The 18,333-nt window shown below is 41.9% G+C and overlaps 1 protein-coding gene across 1 annotated transcript in view; it reads left to right on the forward strand.

Annotated features, from left to right (window-relative positions):
- Positions 1-18,333, forward strand: part of LOC126558885 (heme oxygenase 1) — a 536,918-nt gene that overhangs the window by 125,829 nt on the left and 392,756 nt on the right. The gene's annotated exons all lie outside the window — the stretch shown is intronic.

The following is an 18,333-nucleotide window of genomic DNA, read 5'->3' on the forward strand; positions in this document are numbered from 1 at the left end:
AGGAAATAACATCGACGGAAAGCAGGTGAACATGGTGCAGGCAGGAAGAATTGATGGTTATAATGTGTCGAATAATAACAGGCAGGTGTGTAACAAATTAATGGTGGTATGGATTTGTATGTTAAACTTCCCTTTAATACTAATAAACGTGTTGTGTGGAATAATGTTTCGAATGCATTGTTATTTTAAAATAAGTGCTTTTTTGTATAAATGATTTTTTTACTATTTGTATTTCAGAAAGTTTTAACCATTAAAGATGAATATTCAATAGTGTCGAGTTAAATCGAGTTCCTGTTCCGAATAATCTTCTGCTGACTTGCAAACCTCTTGCTAGCTACCAAGCTGGATTTGTTGAAGGCAAAACGCACCTAAGCACCACAGCAGCAATACGGATTCTCAGCAAACTTGGTACCCAGTGAATGTAACGAACATACTGTCGAAATCGTTCGAATGTCACCGAGGGCTGAGTCAAGGAGACGGAGTCTCCTGTTTGCTGTTCAACGTAGCATGGGAAGGTGTCATGTGAAGCGCAGGCTTCAACATCCAGGAAAGGATTTTCGAACGAACCTTTGGCATAGCGGATAACTTCGACATCATCACCTGTACACCTGACAGAGGCCGAGAGGCTCATCTAATTGGATAGAGGATCAATGCGACGAAGACAAAGTACCTGCTTGCCGAGGGTTCTGGCCGTGAAAGGGCTGCCTCGGAAGCGTAATATTACTTGGCATCACCGATCTCGTGGCGTTAGAGGAGTTTTGTTACTTTGATACGATCGTAACTTCTGACAAAACGTAAGCAATAAAATCTGAAGGTGCGTTGTTGGAGTAATCGTGCCTGCTATGGACTCTACAAACTCCTACAACGCCTGATCCAGAAGACTCCAGTGACATACGAAGTGCACGATATACGTTTGGTAGTCCTGTACGTGGAAGCTTCCTAAACTAAAATGACTGAAGACTCCAACGCACTCGCCTTTTTGTTTTTGAATGGCGGATACTAAGAACTATCTTAAACGGTATGTGAGGGACTGTTTGAACAAGGCATTTTGAGGAGAATGAACCAAGAGCTGGTTGAGTTTTTTGTCTGTGCAGATATCCTGACGCTAGTCAAAACCGGAAGGTTTACGATGGTTGGGGCACGTGATGAAGATACCGGTTTCATGGTCCACCAGGAGGGAGTTTGTCCGCAACCCACTCGGCACTATGCGCTAATGACCACACCGAAAGCGTACGATTCCATTAACTGGATTAAATAGAGTCGAAATAGACGGAGATCGGATTCAGTAGACAATTGAAGAGTTTCCTAGAAACGGATGGACAACCTGCTATCCTGTTATCATCACGACGTGCTCAGCCGTGAGCACGCCAACAAAAAAGAGGAAGAAATTACATACAAAATACAAGATAACATATGAACCATTCTGTACAGGCTTTTCCCGAATCCCTGGTGTTGTGCCTATATGCACAACCTGCAGCACGAGCTTTCTAAACTTTGTTTGATTGTGTTCGAAGCCTTCCTGTGTATCTTATTACTCTTCTTCTTATCACGGTCTTACCTGTGGGACGGATCTGGGGGTTTTCGAATCCCATTAACCCATTTGGCCCTTCCACGCAACCGGGGTGGACTCAATCTTCACATTCCCACCATTACCACAACAACGTTGCTGGTGAATCGGTACGTTGCAGAGCGAGGTTGCCTAAAATTCGGGGCTCAGCACATAGATTGTGCTGGGAATCCCCCGAATATAGGCTCCATTGCCACAACGTATCCGTGCCTTCGGATGGTAATCCAGCAGCTCGCATACCCTCCGGTACCTACAGTCTCAACCAAAAGTTTGCGGCAAATGATGGTCGACAGACATCCAGACTCCAAAGTGGCTATGGAGTCACCTTCCACGGATTGGCGATGGATTTGGAAAAACGTCACCAGCTACAAACTTTCTTCCGACCAACGCTCGATGCTGTACTTGCTGGTGCACAACAAGGTGCCACACGGACTGCTGCTCGACAGGATGAATCGGGCTCCTTCAGCCTGTTCATTCTGCTCCCGGACAGAGACTCTGGAGCACAAGTTTGCCCTGTGCTCCAGGGTGTCTAGTGCTTGGAGCATACTGATGCAGGCTATGGAAGCCATGGTTCCAAACCACAACCTCAACTTTTCTTCCTTCCTCTTACCTATTTTAAGTCACATTAGCATAAGTAAGAGGATTCCTATCCTACGTTTGTTTGCAAACTACATCATCCACATTGTTGGATACAACAATAATGTGATTGATGAAAATATCCTTAAGTGTTCGTTATAAAACATGTACGTCGTCTCTACATGAACCCCACTTTCCTTTTGTTAGCTAAATTTTAAGTTGTTTTAAATAAACAATGGTTTATAAAAAAATCAGCTTAACGAGCTTCCAAGGTCACGCCGGCCATCGTATGACTTATTAGACTTGCTGATATACTACGTAGTTGGATAGTCAGTCCTCACTACGAGATTTGAACCACGGTCTAGTCGTTTATCCTGTCAGAGTCTTCTATAAAATACTAGAATATCTACAAACACAAGAGAAGGACAGCATAGTGCTGAGTTGTTTACAAGCTTATCTAATGTTCTTTTGACGTTCTGGCGTTTCCTCAAAAACAAAAACTTTCAGACATCAAAATCATTAGAAATTTCAATTATTCAAATAATGTACTTCATATTTCACTTCATCATTTGCATTTATTTGCACTCAATTTTCAAGACTTTCTGAATAACTTTCCAGTCTTCTAAACATGCAAATGTTATCCGCAAACAGATTGTTTCATATCGCGTAAATTCATTTTAGTTATTGCACTGTCATAAACATAATGGAAAACTATCGTATCAAAAGCAGGTTACAAACACCTTTACATCATACATCCACTGTCCGAAAAGCCTTGGGCATTTTCCAAGGTAACTTTATCATTCTCGATTACTGTTCGCCATAGCCAGCTACACACGCCAACCGCACTAAGAATGTCGTGACCAGGCGCCCGTATCAATTTACTACTGAATTAATTTCATTCGAAAACTTTTCCTTACACTTTTGTGCCACTGTTTGCACGTACCTTTTTACTTTGTGTGTGCGTGTGTGTATGTATGGGTGTGTTTTTTAATACGCTGCTTCTTGCTACCTTTGAGAGCACACATGTGGCCCGGAACGGTCTTTCCCTTTTTAGCCTTGGGGCTACAACAACTTTGGGTTCGATGCTTCGCACCGTAGGCCAAAAGTTTCGTGTAGCGAATGTTACGTTTTAAGAGAAATATCATTTCGGGTAGTAAATGTTTGAAAATGTTCCTTGAGTGAGACAAATGGAAGAACATTTTAACGTTTTCTTGTGATAGTTTTACTGTAAGTTTTACAGCACAATTTAGCCAACAGTGATTAGAGTTGTTTGCATGCCACTTCAGCAAAAAAAAAAAACGGACGGCCTACACTTTTCCTTCTCACAACGTTTTCAGCCAGGGGAATTAACTCTACATCAAACAAAACCCCGAGGCGAGGACACGTGAATTGTTCAAACCACTCTGGCGCCCACAACAACAACCCGTCCGACCGACCGGGAGCGTTAGCGGCCCAGCGCGACCGACAACCCCGAAAACAGCAACAGTGTGCAAAACACGGTGTGTTGCGGTCACCTAACACGGTGCTCGTGGAAAGTTTTTCCCCAGAACCCACGGCCAGGTTTGTGATCCCACCACCATTGTCCACGGGTACCACACGGGTTCTAATATGGGCTGGAGCTTTGTTTGAATTTTCCACCGGGTGTGGTGAGTGGATTGAGAGAAAATTACCTCCTTAAACGCGACCACACAACATTATTGGGGCGGAGAAAGCAAGAGCTGCAAGGGTAAAGTTTCGTAATTAAATTAAAATATGTTTCAATCGTCCGACTCGCCCCGGTACACGAGCCTTACTGCGCGCTCGGCAGGCTCATTGGCGTGAGTGTTGATTTTAGCTTCACACAACTTTCTCACACACTGATTACAAATTAAACTCAACGCTGATGACCAGGCTGGAGTTTCTGTTTTGGGTCCTCACAGAGCATGGATGAGAACACGCTTATCTACCAATCGTTCCCAATAGCAGACATTACGTGTTGTATGCTCATGTACTACGGACAATAAAAACAAAACAAAATGTACTAATGAAGTGGAAGAATATCCATTTCCCATTCGATGCGAGCAGGTCTATTTCCCCCCAAATTTTCCTTCTTTATGGAGAGAATAAATAAATTGGCCCAAAAGTCACAGCTGCAACAATTCCCTTTGCGAACTAGTGGCTCGCTGGCTGGGGGGCTGGTAAATGATTTGTTTAACAAAAACTTTAACCAAACAGACAGCATCCGGCTTAAGCCATTCGTATCGTCTTGGACCCGGTCATGTCCCCGTGCATTGCCATAGCTCCATTTCACATTCGATCATTAAACCGGGCGGTGTCGGTGCCAGGATACCACTGGAAAGACACTTCTGGTCCATCTGAGTTTCGTGTGCGGTTTCTGTGCGGTCGCTCGGAGAAGAGTTCAGTTTCGTTTCGGTACTGAGGCTCACAGTTTTTGGGGAAAGTTTCGCACACCTTTACCAACGCCGAGAAGCAGATCCGTCTGTGACGGTGCAATGGATGGATGATTAAAGGCCCGAAAGGTGGAAATGAACTACATCCATTACGCTCGGTGCTGCGTCGGAAGTGGTTTTACGAACTGGAATGGGATTGTTTATGCAGTATGCTTAGATGGTGGCAGCACTTTTGCAACCGGGGCATTCGTTTCGGCAAGCAATAAGTTTCGATTGTGTCTAGATGTTTTGGGGTTTTTTTTGTGTTGTTGGTGAAAGCACGTTGGTGAACAGTTCGTAACTGTTGTAATACTGACACTGTGTAATTTTTGGGTATTTTTAAAAAGAAAAAGATTTTGTGCGGACGTCAATATGTTTGTGCAAAATGCAAAAACAAAAAGAAAAACCATTGGGAATCAATTTTTGGTTACAAAAAACGAGTAAAAACTATTGTATAAATTAGGTATGTATAAAGCGGTCTAGGAAGCCTTCGAGAAAGAGCAGTCTAGAGAGAAGGTACAACAAGCTAAACCTTGCGTTCAATTCTTTCCAGAGCTTTGAGAGTCCCCCTACCCAAGGTAAGGCCTCAAACCCCTGTAAGGGATATTTATTCTGAAAGTCACCTGGCTGGCTTGGTCCGCCTGTTAGCATCGAGAGTTCCCCTACCAAAGGTATAGCCTCGATGTCTCCAACGCTCCAGTAAGAAAGATTCTCATCTAGAATCTTCAGACTGCAAGGACAATCAGATAAAATAAAAATATTGGTCCGCACAGCTAGCAATCACGTTGTTCCGTTCTCATCGCGATTATAAGTCCGAGTTCCTTCCTTACCCACCCCTTGGCGACCGTGAACGAAATTCTTCTTCTCCACCACATGGCGATCGTGAACACAATTCTTCTTCCCCACCACACCAGCATCAGTTTCTGCTATCACATAGGAGGAAAATATCACAGAAGCAACAACGCTATCCAGCATCAGTTTCTGCTTTTTGGTAACATATGGAGGCGCCTGGTCATGCGGATGAATTTAATAAGTTGGCCCAGTCAACAAAATCTCTCTTCTCACTATAATGAAAAGGTACTTCTCTGTATAGGTACAACAGGAACAGGTACAAGAACACTCATTCTTTTTATCTGATTTGGTACACATTTCTCAAGGCATTTCCTCCTGGTTTTTTGCCTGTACGCGGACATGCTTGGTTGTGTAAAATATTCTTCTTCTAATTATTCAATGGAGCTAGCAATAACATACCATATAAGATATTGCTCAATCACTGAAGAAGTCATTTACCTGTAAAAATGCTTCAGCCATTCGTGTGTCGTGTATACTTTTGAATAAACGATCATAAGTAGCAAGTCCATTAATGGCCAACTTTGATGTTGAACAGGAAAACGTTAAAAAAGAAAGCGAGCAAGAAAATTTTCATTAGAAAAATATTACTTACTTACTTATCAGGAGCTATAACCGCTTTGCGGTCTTGGCTTGCAGTAGCAGAATCCGGAATCGCTCACGGTCCCACGCCGTCTTCCGCAAATCTGTTATCCCGGCCTTGAATCTGGGCCTACCACGCCTCCTCTGTCCGTGTGGACGACCTAAAAGGACTTTGTGAGCTGGGTCGTATGGTGCCATGCGTATAACATGGCCGGCATATCCGAGCCTGGCGAGCCTAATTCGCTGCACGACGGTGAGATCGTCATACAGTTCGTACAGCTCGTCGTTGTAGCGGCTCCTCTATTGTCTCTCCCTGACGCAGGCCTTTGGCGGTAGCAAAGGACCCTGAGAGTTTTCCATCCATTTTCACCTGGCATGTGACGTTGGTCATGGTCATTCTAACAAGCCTGATCAGTTTGACCGGGATTCCAAAAGGCCTCGTGGCACATGGCCTCGTAGAGTTTTACCCTGGCTATGCTATCATATGCGGCCTTGAAATCTATGTAGAGATGGTACGTGTTTAACTGCTGTGCAGCCATCTTCTCTAAAATTTACCGCATGGTGAAGATCTGGTCAGTGGTAGACTTTCCGTGACGGAATCCTTTCTGTAGTTTCTAGCTATCTGTTCAACGAATCGGACAAGCTTATTCTGAAGGATTAGGGAGAATATTTTGTAGGCGGTATTCAAAACCGTTATTGTAGCAGTCCCCGTAGTTGTAGCAGTCCAACATATCTCCCTTCTTGTATAGATGATGCCGAGATTCGATTCACAAGGCATCGATGCGCTATCCCATACCTCAGTAACAAGTTGACGAACAGGAACAGGATGAAGTCCTCGATGTCAGGTGTCGACGGTACATCGGGACCGTCTGCAAGTGGAGCCTCTAGCTATTCATTGAACTGGTTGTTAAGTAGGAAAATGTTATATTTTTATATTTTATAGAGTTCTAAGCATGCTGCAAATGAACGAAAGACTAAGAAGAGTTCTCTAGGCGGATCATCAATTTTCTCCGACAAAACTCACGTCCAAAAAAATAATAATTTGTACTGAAAACCCCATCCATTTACAATAAAGAACCTTATTAATGATATTGTTATATCGAAAAGCACAGTCAGTACAGTCGTCACAGTCACAGGCGTCTACCACTGCACTTGTTCTTCGTAAATAATTTACCAAAAATTCGAATCATTTTGTTAGGCCTGGGTTTACAGTAATTAAATAATAAAAGAGTCATACCGTTCCACCAGCGCCTGTTTCACCTGATTTCGCGTTATGTGATTTCTGTGCTATAAACTCAAAAGACTGCTTCGTGGACACCGTTTTGAGATTATAGATTAATTACAAGTCAGATGAAGAAGTAGACGAAAGCCTTAATATGAAGAGATACTCAAAATGAAGAATTAATATTTAATTTTACATTGTATTTTGAAGTTACTAATCGTAACGTTCTTGTACATGACAGAAGATTAAATTTTGTCCATGTCCAAAGTCAGTGTATGAACAAAAGATTAACCTTTAAACTCCATCTACACACTATGCCTCTTCAGCATTTCTTAATTATTTCTTAATACTCTTTCTTCGTACAAAACCAAACATAAAAACCTTCCGCAAAACTGCTTCCGGCCGGTACCAGCTGCGTTGAAGGGTGCTTCACGATTTATAGCGCCATATTTTCCATCCACCCGGCCGATGGACAATGTTTGCCCAATGCCCATGAAAAACGAATGTTTTAAGCCATCCCCGCATGGTTGGTTGGCACAAATTGTTGTGCAGTGAAGTTCGGCATCGGTGGTGCTATGTTTTGGCTAAACGAACCAACAGCAAAACCGACACCTTGAGTTGGTGGGTTTGCTGCAGCTACAGCATTCACCAGGTGATCCATTGTGGGGCACGATTTACGTACCTATTTCGCAAAACCCACCCGACACACAGCGCAGAGCCTACGGTGGTCAACCGCAGGTTGTTTTTGTGCGAGCGTGAAACGTGAAGGCGTGCTTGTTTTCGTGTTTTAAAATTTATTTGCAGATACTTTGAGCCCAAATGTCCTGAGCGAATGTTGCTAGGTAAGAAAGCATCCGGGCAGCACCAAACATCGGTTGTTTATTGTTTATTTATTCACTTATCAGATTAAGCCAATCTCGAACACTCGGTGGAGCTCCATAGGAGCCTTTCGCTACACACAATAAACAGTGTGTTTGTGTGCCACGCTTGCAGGTTGGCAGGGCGATGGGCACGGGCAATAGGCAATCTCGGCATCCTCGAAAAAGATGAACCACCATTTTATTTTGATAATCTGCGACATAAACCATTGGACCTACTCTACACCTACACACAAAGTAAGTGAGTAAAAAACAAACAACTACAGCAACAAACCGCACTCGGCTGTTTCGGCAATGGCCGTGGGAACGGTCGACCGCGCTGTCCAGATGCAGTATACTGGCGCACGTGGTGGATATAGAATTTTTGAACACACACACACACACAAAAAAAGAAACATACGCCACCACTTTAGCCTGTCTATTAATTTCCATTAGTTAATCGCTAATCTGCTACGGTAGGAAAGAAAAACAATTCCCCGAAACTCCACCGGAAGATAACTTCCACTTACAATTTGTCAATCGTTGTGACTGTTGCGCGAATGAGGCAAGTGCTCCTCAGACTGTGACGTAAGCGAAGAGATTAGTTGCAAGAACTGGGAAGCAAACCAAAAACAAAAAATGTACAAAAAGCCATTCGAAATCATCATCGTTTTATTTATTTAAGGACAAGAAAAATAGCTCATCCCGTAGGCTACTGAAGATTGGAAAGTAGGAACCCTCGGGTGAAGAAGTACCATCTCGAGCACAGATTTTCTTTGGGCGCGGGGGGGGAAAAAACAGCAGAATAAAAAATGAACAAAGTGCATTAAAATCGCTGCGATTTGGTTGGAAAATCAGCCCCAAACTTGATGTCGGAATGTCGGCGGGTGTGGGTGTGTGCGCGCGAGTGTGCGTGTTTTTTTTTTCCTCCTATGCGTTCCTCATCATTCGCCGTGAAAACGCGTGACCCCGCGGGCGAGGTAAGTTCATCATTATAAATTATTCCGTCAAAAGCACTGCTCATATGTACCTACGTTTTGGGGCGAAATTGAATTAAATAATTTTCCTTTTTTCTCTCTCTCTCTCTTTCTCTCTACCTTCCTCCCATAGTTACATTCACATTTTCCACCGGATTATGGGCCACCGGATTTGTCCGGGTTAGCCCGTACCGCTACCGTTGATTGCATACGTCAATTTATTTTCGTTTGTATAAAAGTGGCCAGCACTGAGTTGCGGGGTGGTGGTTCAAATTCATGAATCACACACAGACGGGCACACTAATGTGATATGACGGAATGCTACAGATTGGTGATGTACGCGTGTTTCCTTGTAGCTTTCAGCGATCTGATGAATCTTTAAACGAATATGCCTATCAAAGGGCCAACAGCAAAGCGAAAGCTTCGCATACCGGCACAAAGAGGTTTTTGAATTGAATATGTTTGGAAGATCTGTTGATGACTGCGACTGCCTCTGCGGTGTATGTTTTCTTTGTAAATTATTCATATGCTTGTTGTTAGGTTTTGTACGTTTTTCTTGTTGTCGTATTCCGTCAGAAAGTGACACAAATTCACCTTATATCTTCGCAGGACCATACGAGAATGAAAAATTGTTATTAAAAAAATGCTACAAATTCATCGCTCACTACAATTAAATTATTAGTTAGTATGAGTTAGTACCGATTGTATTAAATCGTCAATGATCATTAGAGCGCGGGCGAGTAGGGCGGCCCAGTGGTAGAGGAGACAATGGTACCGAACTTGACATGGTAGGACTGGGGCTCATTAGAATTCTAAAATTTAAATGACTCAAATTATGCATGGTGCTCAGTTTCGTTTATTTTCTCGACAACTATATCATATCATAGTATCATAAATTAAGGCACTAACGATTGCATTTAAAAACTAAGACTAATTTTCATTATTATTCCTTTGTTGTTGTAGTTGAACCAAAATTTAAGATTTGTTCCTACTGTCAGCGTTTCTTCATTAAGGAAATGAAGATTTGTAATTAGTGATTCTGAACGATCTTTCATTGCTATCAATTTTCATATCAATTCAAACGGGAAAATGGGACATGATGTTAACATAAAGCACGTAAAAATAAATACAGAAAAGAATGGTTGGAAATGTGAATGAAGGGTTTGCCAAGAATATAAGAAAGTCGAAAGAAATCAACGAGTGCAAGTAGCACGACTAATCTACACTAACATATTCGCGGATTGATCACACCCAGTAACAATACTAAATCACGAACATTAGACAAAAAACTTAACTTTTCCGCGAATAAATTACCACTGCTCCATACACGACTAATGTCGATGCCACAAATTGAATACGTTGTTTGCAGAACGACCTACCAAAATGGAGCTAGAATTTCTGTGGGCAAAATAGTAGACCATTTGCACCAACACACTGCCATGAGAAACATCAGACGATTCAAACAATCGATCAGGATAAAAATATAACAATCCAATTTAATAGTTTTTCTCATGAAGTTAGGAACAGAACTCTCCAATCGTCAAGAGACGGTATCCACCCACTTGACATTTAATTTGGACAAGACGAGTGACATAAGGTTAAACGAGGAAAAACTTTTTGACATAAAGCAATGAGCAGAAATGTGATTATATCCTAATCGAATCTGACCAGTTACACATCGATTAAGCAGTAAGAAACTCCCGATCAGCACGTTAGAACCACCACGATGCCACAGCAATAGCAAACAGGACATAAACACATTCTAGTGTACCTAGTAGCATGAGTAACACTACGCTACCAAGCCGACCAAATCATCCGGAAAATATTTAGTCAGAAGATCAATGTCGAATAGATTCTGTATCTCTAACCCAGTTTTATGATCAATAGCAGCCAAGGGGTAACCAGCTTATTGGCCTGTTTCGTGTCTAAAGTGTCTGGCGCAAGAGTTAGGTGATCCGACTTCGGTTAAAACGCTCTGCTGTTCGCTCGTCCGGTCAGCCGTAGAGTGCGCATCCATCGTGTGGTGGGCTATTCCTGCTCGGACTCTGGGGCGCTTGGAGTCTTCTTCTGTTCCTCTTGATTCAACGACCGTAAGGTCACACCGGCCATCGAAAGGCTTACTAGGCTTGCCGATACCACGTAGTTGGATAGTCTACGAGGGGACTAGTCCGGATGGGATTTTAACTCTGGCCTATCTCACCTTCTGCGGGATAGGCCACCTTCAAGACCTGTTTGCATCGTGCGCGTCAGATAACGAACCGGTCCAGTACACGGAATCTTACAGCCGTGCCGTACCCGTGCCGTCCCTACGTGCTGAGCTCTTCCCGTTTGCGATCGCGAGTGCGCTTGGACTTCATCCAGTGAAAATTCACAAAAATCGCTCCACGTTCCTGGTTGACTCCAGTCGATCATAGCGGTCGCTGTGCGCTACTCGGGATAGATACGTTGCGGCAGCATGATTGTAACACGCAGATATCCTTTACAGTGGTCCTTTTGGACAATCTCCCCGGCTCTATTCTCTGCAATTAGTATTTAAGTTTCGGCGAGAACTCTCCAAGGTAGGAGAATAATAGACGTGGAAGATCGAATTTCGTGTTTTGAGCCCAATTTGAAACGTGCCACGATTCTCAATTTTATTCGTTCCGTGAGTCCGTGTGTTGTATTGTAAAATAAGATAGCTTCAGATGCTTTAACAGGGCCAAAATGTCCCTGTCAAAGTCATTGTGATAGATAAATTAAAAAATTAATAAATTGATCGTCAAGACTCGAGGAAAAGCCCGAGAACGTGAATGTTTTTGCTACAGCCATATTGATTTATTCTACATCAAACAATCACTTTCCGGAACTTATGTACTATGGAATAAAAAAGGATTATTTCAATAAAAAAGGATATTGAGGAAATAAACTTTTAAATAATTAATTTAGGAAAACACATGATTCATCTGTTAAAAAATCATAACGACAGTTACTCAAATTTATTAAAGCATCTTTCGGTTACAGCGCAAAGGAACCTACAGCCAATGCGTTTGAAGGAAATGTGCCTGAAGATTACTGCACAAATTCCTTCATTTCAACACAAACACATACCAGATCAATTCTTTTCTTCTTTACAGCACCTCTCTACAGTATCTTTACAAAGCATCGTTGACGAGCACATAAAATCCAACCAATTTGTCACACAAAACATTCCAACCATCCAACTGTGTCCGACACGTTTTCCAACTAAATAAACCATTAAAAGAGATAACTTTGTCCCAGTTGGGCAGAAGACATTTCCCTGTCCCAGCTACCGTACAGAGGCGAATCAGCCAGCATTCATTTTCCCATTTCGGGCACCGTAAGGCATCCTCTCCTAAACTAGTCGGCCGGCTTCCGGATTGTCAAACATCAAACAACCAGCACCGTGCACGTGGGTGACCTCATTTGGAATGCATGAAATTAGAATCCACCACAAAACTGAAAGACAGCAGGGAATGGGAATCCTTTCTTCTTCCGCATACGTGTGACGGATAAGAAGGTGAACTTACAACGCCCGGTTGCCCAAGTGTCTGCACCGGTGCATTTCACTCGAAAGGATTGCGTGATGCACTCGCATACAAGCATTTATTAATCTAGTTTTAATTTAATGCACCTCAAAGTGAAGTTCGTTCAAATCTTTGCCCCATTACGATTGCACATTCTTGGCAGCCAGTTGGGCCACCCGTAGTGCCCGGAGGTACACGACGTGTCTGCCGGTTGCTGCATCCTTCCAGCACACACAGGAACGTGGTGTGCAAGAAGTTAGCTCATCAAAGTGGAATGGAATGAAGGGATAGATAAGCTTGCTGTGCTCAAACAAAAGGGAAACCCTCTCTGGACCTCTCGGATGCATTTACGCGTACGGTCTGTGGGAAATCTTCCATTATTAGGGTTGGTACCGTGCACGACTTTGTACGGCAGCTTCATTCCTTCTGGGCGTTGTTTTGCACGGCAGACAGTGTGGTATGGTGTGGAGCTGAGGTGCATTTTTTAATCACCCTGTTGCTGGGTAGGGAACGCATTCCGACAACTATCAACAAAACTATGCTAAATGATGAACATGGAAAAGTTGAGTTACATTTAGCAGGAAGGAGTTTTAATCTCTTGTTGGGTGTTGATGAGCTGCATTACATGATGCCAATTTACCCATTACTTGTGGGAGTTGTATCAAGTGTTGCACTAGTGAAATCAACAAACGACAGAACAATGGAATTTGTTTCAGATGAATTTCTAAGTATTATTCAAACTTAGTGCCCTAACAGTGTGAAATGAGTACTAAGAACATTTTAACTGTGCGGCTCGTAATGCTAAATTGCTCGTATTACGAGTTTCAGGTTTTGAATTGAATATAAAAAAGTATTTCGTAGTATTTCATGAAAGTTTTAAGAATAATACTACAATGTTTTGAATCATTGAGTAAGTTTGACAGTTTATAGTTTGTTTTTCTTATCCTAGCATTATTTTTAAGCTTTAAATTCGAGACTCTCCTTAACTCTGCTCAAAATTAAGAGGAAATTTCAGATCCTTCTTGGCTTAACGACCTTCCTGATTCTCTTACTAGAGTTGCTGATATCACGTAGTTGGATAGTCAATCCTCACTATAAGATTTGAACTACAGTCCTGCCACGTAAAGATCTCTGGGCTGGAAGGACTTTTATTTGTAACTGAACTCCACTCTAGTGGAAACTGTCATTTATTTTTTTTTAAATCTCAATATGATGTCTGAAAATTATCGACTTGATCGTGGTTAGTTTCGAGGTAGCGAAACAGAGCCCAGTTCTACCTTTAAATGTATCTTGAGCAGAGATTAGAGTCTGGTTAAACATTGCTGCTTCAAAACCTACTAAACTTGAGCGGTTTATCTGCGTTCTAAACTCAAATATTTAAATTTGTATTTATACTACTATAACTTAGAAGCCTAAATCTAGAATGTAACTCTCCTTTGTACAGCCCTTGAAATTGTCTATTTAAATGACAATTTTCTTCACCTTTTTTCCCTAAAAAAGGATGCTGCATTTTATGTTTAACAACAATTTCAGCCTGCACATGATCATAATCTTTTGTCGCAAATTCGAAAAGAGGCGTAGATGTTCCCAAACAACGGGTATGGCAACCGATAGTACTAAGCAAGATAAGCCCAAAACAACACCGCCTGTTGATAGCTGCCTTCCACCAGGTTAAGTCTTTCCATCATCGAGCAAAAGCAGCTTTTCCACTCAATCTCAACCCACACCCGAGGACCATTTCATGCGATGTGCTGAGTTAAACGCTTCGTAAGATTGGTTTGCCACCGACAGGACAAGCACACAAAACCAACCCCACACTGGACAATTGAAAGCTCTCTCACGCTCGAATGAAAAAGCACTAGAATGGGAACAGATAAAAATCCCCGGCATAAAAGATTATCGCTGCTTCATCCGCTGTCGAGACAAATGGAAGCAAACGAATCGAACTGAAAGAAGCTGGATAAGCTTAGTTACTGGGACTTTTTTTTGCTGTATCCTGCCAGCAAACGCTGTGTCAAGCCGTGTGATCAAACGGATTGGCTATTTTTCAGGAAAAATTGATAGCAACAACTAAGTCGGTGCTTGGTGCCTTCACTACCCGAAGGAAAACGGTTCAAGCCATTCAAACGGTAGCACGACGCTTTATGATTAAAAGATTACGAACTTTCCAATCAAGAGAACGGGCTGGCAAGAGTTGGCAAGAGGAAATATTGAACAAACCGTTTGAAGGACAATAATGGGCCGAGTTTAGTTCAAGGCAAATTGCACTTCGGAAGGCGGATTTTCTCATTTTTCCCACGACACGAACTGCATGCGACCGTGACGAATGAATGGATGAGCTAATCCTGTCCTGAGCGCACAAGCCTACTGCCAGGATACACAGTCCCGGATCCGAAGATATTCGTTTTCTGTTGAAAGCTGTGTACATCTTTGATATGAAGGCAATGGCGTAAAAGAAAAATGGTCCTTAAAGATTGAGCTAGAATTGAACTAATTTAGTACTTCAGGCTCAAACAGCAGTGATTTTTTTTTTTTAGAATTGTGGACGTCTTTTGAAAGCTCAAAGCGAAAAGGATTCGTTAAGCATGAAAGAATGGTTTACGGAGGTTAATCTTTGATGCTGGCGTCGATCCATCGGTCGGGACGATGATGGGGTTGCCGCTCGTTTGACATTTTCATTATGGAGCATGACTGGTGATGATCATGATTCATCCTTTTTATTTTTCTCCTCCTTTGCATGGACATAAATCATCGCCAAGAATGCTTTATTTATCGATTGCATACTAACGGGGGAGGGTGGATTTATGTTCCAGCTTTTTATGGTAATTTTTCTGAGCTATGCATAATGTTGGTATACAATGAAGTTAGTTTATGACCGTGTGTAGCAGCTTGTGAAAATCATTTATCATTGCAAGATGCAACTGGTAATATTCATTTGTATAACAGTAAGGAGTCACCGAAGGCACTATGATTTAAAAAATTATAAAAATAGACAAAAAAGAATAGGAAAATAAGTTGTTAAGTACGCAAGTAAACAAGTAAGTAATTAAGTAAGTAAATAATGAAAGCTAAAATTATTTTCTACATTTAATACAGAATTTTTTCCCACAGTTTCATACAGATTTTTTCCCCCAGTTTAACATGTGCAAATCGATCATCCCAAGACATGATTTGTAACTTTCTCTCCGAACCTTTTCCCCGACAGCCAAACAACTCACTCTCGGCCAGTGACAAGATTGCAATTTTCCACTGCATTGCACAAACAACCCACACGTAAGGCAATTTGTTTAGTGAGTGATAGATTACAACGGTCATAAAATCGAACGACATTCAGTGCTGTATAGTGGAGAAGACAGATACTGCAACCTTCCAAGGATGCCTCAGCAAGCAAAACCAAACAGTTCCATCCATCAACCCGGGCTGTTGCTGTGGTGTTGTATCCCATCAGGCATGCCGTTTGATCTTTAGCCGATTGAAGTAGTGAACGCACGTGAATGTGAATAAACCACCGCATCCACTCTGAAAATCATCCCTCACACAGCTTAGAAGCTGCTTCTTGCTCCGTCTGCTTCCTTCTTTCTTGAAGCGTATCCCGTTGCAGGGTGTAGAAATGGAGTGGTTGGAGTTGGGTATAAATTTACATAAAATTTTCGCGCATAATTTGAGCTGCAAATAGACGGTGTGAAACAATCTCACACTCGCTCGATTTCTCTCCCTCTCTCTCTCTCTCTGTCCTTACATCCTTACGACGATTAAGGATGATGCGATTTGTCACCTTTCAGTGTTGCGCTGCCTGATGACTGTGAAAATTCGAAAGAAATGGTAATAATTATATTAAAATAAATGAAACATTGCTTTCGAGTGTGAATTTTAGATTAAGACGCACTTTTAGCTACTTTGCTGGTGCGTTTCTGATGCCAAATTAGCATTAAAGTGAATATTTTAACAACCCAACCTTATTTTGATACGATGATGATACGAAAAGGTATGATGATTTTAATGTTTGTTGCCTGTGTGATTCTGTGGATTTCCTTCTTCTATGCCAAACTTGTGATGTTGGTCATTTGCAACGGATTTGTTTTCTTTCGAGATACATTAGTTGACAGTTGCTTGCCTGAGAGACATATTGTTCGAGCTGAACGTTCTTTATTCCTGCATGCTAAGGGGCCGCTAGCTCTTTGGGTCGTAAAGGATCTTGCCATGATAAGACGAATTTCCGACCGATATTGATATGATGATACGAATTCCAAGAGCCAAAGGAAATCACCAACCAATCATTATATCTGCTTCATGAATTAGAAAACTTTAATGTACACTATTGATCTATCTCTTGATCAGAATACTTGGTTGTATCTTTCGGGAGACTTTGTGCTGGACGATTGACTTGAATCATATCAACCGCGTTGATAATAAAGCCAGTAAAACACTGGGGCTCATTTCTCTGTACTAAAGGGGGACTCTGTACTATGGGACAAAAGGCTCTCTGTACTGCTTTTGGTTTCGTTCCACCTTAAACTATGCCAGCCAAATGCATCGATTTGAGAGGGCCCAGAGGAAATTTACGAGACTTGTAGATTTCTTCACGAGTATACAGCCCCTGTGCACTCATATTCTCTCCGTTTTGATCGATATCGAATCTCGGCATGCACAGTCTTTTTTCATTGTCAGTATCCGTTCCTCTAAACTTGACGTTCCTTCACTTCTCTTTTTTGTATCTCTATATCTTCCTTCCTAACATCTGTTGTTTATCCCTTCCCATCGTTCGATTTTATTCCAGAATGATCTGTGGTTGAGAGCGTGTTTCTCATTAAGTATAGATCATTATATGTTTGGCTTCCACCTTCCCATTTCCTACTTCCAAACCCACCTCATGGACCTTTTAATCTACCACCATACATGTATTGCTATCTTTATCCTCCTTTCCCTAGTAGTAAGTAATCTAAATAAGTAAACCACAGGGACAGACAATACAATTTGTGAAATGAATAAAATAAATTAAAAAATGATATCATATGAATATGATATGAAAAATATGATCTAAAATATGATATGACTTGGATACTCGCCGGCGACGATTACGTCGGACTGTACATTGCGGCCCATTGGATTGAACTGAGCGGGCTCTATCGGTGATAGCAGAGGAAGGAAACAGTGTATTAGTAGACGATCAGATCAGCCCTGGAGGTGGTATAGTTCTATTACCTTGACTACTACGGGATCCACAAATTCTTGCGATCCTCTCGTGAAGACTCACGAGACAACACAAAAATACTCTATGCGCCCCGTATTGGTACGTCCTTTAGTCCTCGATTGACACAAGTTCTAGACTAACTGATGGAAGAAGCATTCGCCATTGTCGAGCATCAGTTGCTAAGGGACTCTCCTCATTGGTTGTTTCAAGGCTGTTTGCACAATTGTATGCCTGTGGAGAAGGTGAATAAACCACGTGCTAGCCTAGCTGTTAGGCGGAGCAGATATCCACAGAAATTTGATTTGGTTCTTTGTACTAATAGCTAGTAATGAAATGTTGAGGTATCAACGCCACGGCGCTAGACGGTTTCAAGTATTTCTGTAGCGCCTGACAAGTAAGTAAGTAAGGAAGTAAGTACTTTGATGCGCAAAAAAAATTTATGTCATCCCGTTCGTTAACCTGTTTGTTTGTGAACTAAAAACAATTGTTTGTTTTTAAGTAATTTTTGTATCAACTAAACACTATCCAACAATATCAATACGATGCAAGCCGTCAAACT

Source organism: Anopheles maculipalpis, chromosome 2RL, assembly GCF_943734695.1.
Source record: "Anopheles maculipalpis chromosome 2RL, idAnoMacuDA_375_x, whole genome shotgun sequence".
NCBI lineage: Eukaryota > Metazoa > Arthropoda > Insecta > Diptera > Culicidae > Anopheles > Anopheles maculipalpis.